The sequence below is a fragment of the Pinus tabuliformis genome, chromosome X, assembly GCF_031772625.1.
Source record: "Pinus tabuliformis cultivar Carrire ecotype Pingquan chromosome X, CPIR1, whole genome shotgun sequence".
Lineage (NCBI taxonomy): Eukaryota > Viridiplantae > Streptophyta > Pinopsida > Pinales > Pinaceae > Pinus > Pinus tabuliformis.
The window spans coordinates 728630789-728635934 of record NC_142308.1 but is presented as its reverse complement, the minus strand read 5'-3'; positions in this window follow the sequence as shown (position 1 = coordinate 728635934).

Here is a 5146-nt window from a genome sequence, read left to right as displayed (position 1 = left end):
TTTTTACATCCATAATTACATCAAGTTACATCATTTACCATGTTAATTTCACCAAGAGAGCAAGAAAAAGTCAACTGTAGAGAAAACTAGGTGAAATCTCGAAAATCAGGCAAAACTGGTAAAATTCATCCTATGCATAGCACCACTGATCCTATGTGCAATGATTTTTCTAGGCCAATTTTGGAAGGCTTCCTGGAGTCCAAATTAGGTGTAGGATAACTCATTGGAAAGCTTGATGAGTCTAATTTCTGGAACAACTTGAATTTCTGAATTTGGAGTCCATTTTCCCCTCCAAAAATTGATTCTCCCAAGGCTGCTTCCTGTGTGGAAAAAAATTGGCAGAGAGGGCACTTTTTGGGTGTTTTTCGCCCTTTTGGAGACTTAGAACTTGTCCAAAACTCTTAGCCATTTCTAGGCTTCCATATTTTTTGATGTTGATTCCAAAAATATAAACTTTTTTGCAAGAAAGTGTCCCCAACAAAAGCGCAGTGCACCTATTGGAAAAGCCTATTTTTCACTTAAAAAATTTCAAAATTGACAAAAATTTCTCCAAATTTCTTGAAATTTGGAATGAATGATCCTTTTTAGGTGCTTTGATGGGCCAATGATGCTTCAACCAAGATATTGAGTTTGTCTTGCTCTTTCTTGTTACTCAAAACTCTTCTTAGCTGGGTTTTTAGCCTCTTTGTCCTTGTTTTACATATCTTGTTCCACTGTTCACTTACATTTGGAATGCCTGTTTCTTCTGAAATAATAGCAGGTGACAACATGAATGAAACACCAACAAGGTTTACCTGACCGTTGTCCAGATGAGTCACAAATAACCTGGTCAGTTCATGGTGAAACTTGACCCTCTCCACCATTTCATAGAAATCAAAGCGAGAGTGATGTTTGAAACATGATATGGCAAGTAGGCAAGCAAGCAATTGTCACAAACTGATAGGCTCCTCCCTGATTAGTTTTCCCCCTTATGAGGTCTTCTGTTGCTCATATTTTTCCCTAGAACTGTCACTAAGGGATTCTTCCTCCCTTTCATAATCAGTGTCACTTCCATGGGTTTTGGTGACTATAGCTACTAGTGAAGAATGAAGGGATGAGGTGGGGACAAGATGAGTATGAAGAGATCTTAAAAGATAATATGAGTGAGGTGTATGGGGATGTTGAGTGCTTGAGGTAGTGAAGGTTTTGAGGTTTTAGGGAATGAGGGGAATGAGGGGAGTGAATAGGGTTTTAGAATGTAGGATAAGGGTTTGATAGGGAAGTAGGTGTAGTGAAGATGTAGGATTTGGGAGTTAGGGTTTGGGAATAGTGTATAGGTCTGGGAAATTTGTATGAAGGGATGAGATCTAGGGAAATTTATATGAGGAAATAGGGTTTTAGGGGGACAACCAATGGATGAGATATGACAACAATATATGAATGAGATTTAAATTATATGAGAGGGTTTGGTGAAAACTAGGGTTTGGTTTTTGATAAACACAATTACCATAGACTAATGAAAAAAACCCTTCTTCAACAAGAATAATTGTGTTACTTACTTGTCAAGAGGAAAATTTGGATAATTGAGGAAAATTGGAGTGATTTGGAAAAGTTTGATAGGTGCGCAGTGCCCTCAGACAGGTGCATAGTGCCTTTTGTATGTGCAGCGCCAATGTAATTTTACACTACAAGAAACTCCCAGGTGCGCAACGCCTTTTCTATGCGCAGCGTCGGCTGCTAGGTGCACAACACCTTTTTGAAGACCACTTTTGGAGGCCTTCCTGGTGTCCCAATTGGGCATGGGATAGCTCGTTGGAAATATTATCTAGTCTACTTTCCAAAACATCTTGAATTTTCCAATTTGGAGGTCATTTGCTCTGTCAAAAGTCAAATCTCCTAAGACTGGTCAAAATGTGCAAAATGAGGTTGCCTAAATGGAGATTGTTGTTGCATTCAACTTTTGAAGGTCTTCCTCAACTCAACATTGAGCTCAGGATTGCTCATTGGAAAGATCATTTTGTCTAGTTATCATTTAAATCATCAAGCAAGTCATTTGGTCAACTAGGCTAGGAGAAATATTGATTTTCCCAAGGACACTCTAGAGGTGCAACAAACCTCTTGAGGAAAATGTATTTTTGACATTTCTCTAAAACCATGATAGCTGTGTAAAAACTGAAAGAGGCTTTTATTCTTGGGTCAATGAGGGACAAAAACCTCTCTCTCTTTTTTCAAATTCATCTTTTCTTGCTTAGAAACACAGTTTGAAGAAAAACCACCCCTTATGTGTGATGAATGGCTTGTTCCTTGGAATGACTTCTCGATAAATGGTGGAGATCTGATGTTCGATGATATGAAATGGCTTCATACCTTCTGATATCCCCATGAATCCTCTACTCAGATATCTTTGATCCATATCCAACCCTAGCTCATTGGTAGAGGAAATTAGGGTTTGTTCTCTTGTGCTTTTGCAGGCAGATTGGTGCTCAAGATGACTTGATTTTTGTAGTGGCAGGTGCTTGGCAATGTCATCAGGTGACCAAGAGTAGCATGTGATCATTTATTACATATAGAAACCATAAAATTACATCAATTTTCATGAAAAATACCAATGCTCTGTTTTACCTTAAAGAAAGTTTTGAGGTTAGAACTTCATTAAGTTTACAAATTAACACTTTTTGACTTTTCTGATCGTTATTAACCTTCTCATGTGTCTGCTGTCCACTTTATTTATTCTAAATGACCAAGATGACAAACCATAAGACCTAATGAAACTAAACCCTAGGACTGGTTAAAAATGAAATGGAACTGATTATAAACAACTGAAAAGATGTTTGAACAAGCCAGCAGGTATATGACATGAGGGAAATTGAAATGAAACCACTACCATCAGTTGATCCATGACCTAATGGAATGCAGCTGATTGAATGAGACATCTAACATGCATGCAAAAAGAGAAATTTTGATCACCGATGGTAGTGTGAAGACACTGACACTAGCAACCAGGAAGCCTCTTTTTCCACGAGCAATCACTTTTCCATCTCTTAAAATTGAATTTCTTCATATGAGACGCTCATACTATGGTACCAATTTACCTTTGCAATGGTTGAATCATGTGTCAATTTTCATCATGAGTAAACATTTTTACTCATGTTTTTATGGTCCCCTTTAGGCCTCCCCCATGTGGAAACATCATCATGTCACCCTTGTTCATAATATCATATATGAGTCACCCTCGCATCCATGGAGTATTTTATTAGTCCCATTAAGTCTTGTTACAATATATCATCCATATTTGTGTCACAGTCATCGAATTTTGTTCATATTTAGCCTCCAGCTACACTACTCTATATTTGAAATGTCTTTATCTAAGTAATTGACCATCCGCTCTAGAATCACATTAGTCATTGCCAGGTCAACCATGCATATCATGCTTTAACAAGGAAAGTCATCAATCTGCCTCTCATCTTGTTTTCTTCCATCATCATCACTGGTGTCAGTCCATCAGTCAAACTACTATAACCCTCATGCCTCGTGGGCCCTCTTCTGTCGACTGCAACACATTTATTCCAGGAGAGTGGTCTAAAGGGTAGTGTACATTGGTTCTAACTTTCATCATTGTTCGGTGCCTCAGATCGAGCAAATGGAATCATCATTTCACTTTGACTTGGTTTTTTTGTTGGAAATTGGATAAACCAACTCTCCCCATATGTTTCGTGACATGGACTAACCACCTCTTGTGGATCCTTATCTCTAGCAATGTGATTGTTGACTAACACCTCTAGGTTTTTGTCTAATGACAATCATGAATCCCAACAAGTGGTACCATAGCATAGGTCATGATATTTAATACACACCTGACTCGTGTTGGGGGGAGAGATTGTTGGACATTGGATAGAATGATGCTCCCCTTGTGTTTTGTTACATGGATTAACCACATGTCGTGGATCATTATCTATGTAAATGAAATCATTGACTAACACCTGCAGGTTTTGGTCTAATGGAAATCGTGATTCCCAACATGTTTCTCATGTGCTCAACTCCAACTCATTATCACATGAGAAAGAATCACACACTTGATGGTTTGGTAATACAATAGATTGTATTTTCCCGAATATGTGTGAGATGTTCCTTACCTTGTGAGGGGGTGGCCCTTTAGGTATCCCCCCACATGTGCAAATGAAAGAAGATTATGATCCATCCTCACATGTAGTTCCCTCGATTTGACTCGCTTGGCTCCTACTTCTTGCAGCGCCCCCAACATGCATATCTCTTTCAGATGACCCATTCAGGTCTTCAGAGCCCTTTCGTATTCAACATGGCTTATTTGGTTGTGATCCCCCCTCACCATGTCAACTTGAGGGGAATTATGTCTCATGTAGTCAAATGTCATTGTATTCAACCCTAGCCTCTATTTTCTAGGCTCATTATGTTTATGGGACTCATTGTATTATTGTATCACGTTATGGCCCATTGATGCCAACATATTATGTACATTGTAGCTCAGTCCCACATTGTTGGGCACACCATTATTCTTTGAACTCAGTTTTCGCGATGGGTATGGGTATGCCTCCCCCTCCTCGTTTGAGATCATGTACTCCAAAATAAAGGGAGACTTATATCATATTAGTAGGTCTCACCCCCTCCATTACTCCATCCTTCCTTGTATTGCTTCAACACACTCAATATCTCTCCCACCTTTGGTGTCTCATGGAAGTGTAACCTACAACGTGTTTTGGCCATACGGTTTTCTCCTAACACTCATATGTTGGGGGGCAATCTGTTATCACCTATAAAATGATCACCTAGCAATTTCTACCTAGGTGGATTGAAATACACCATGTAGGATTAATTTTACCATAGTAAAATCATTTTCACAATAGGAAATGATTTAGTAAACCATTTTTATTAAATTATTTCTGAAAATAATTTAATTAACCTTTATTTATTTATTTTTCTCTAGTAATAATTATTAAATTGTTGTTTGATAATTTCTCCTTATCACATTTGACTAAATCACCTAGGAATAATTAATTAAGTCAATATTTAGTTATTATTTGTTAATTCTATTTTCAGAATAATTGTTAAATCATTATTTAATAATTATTTCAAATTCACACTTTTCTTAATCCTCACAAAGTGATTAATAAATAATTTTATTTGTTAATTA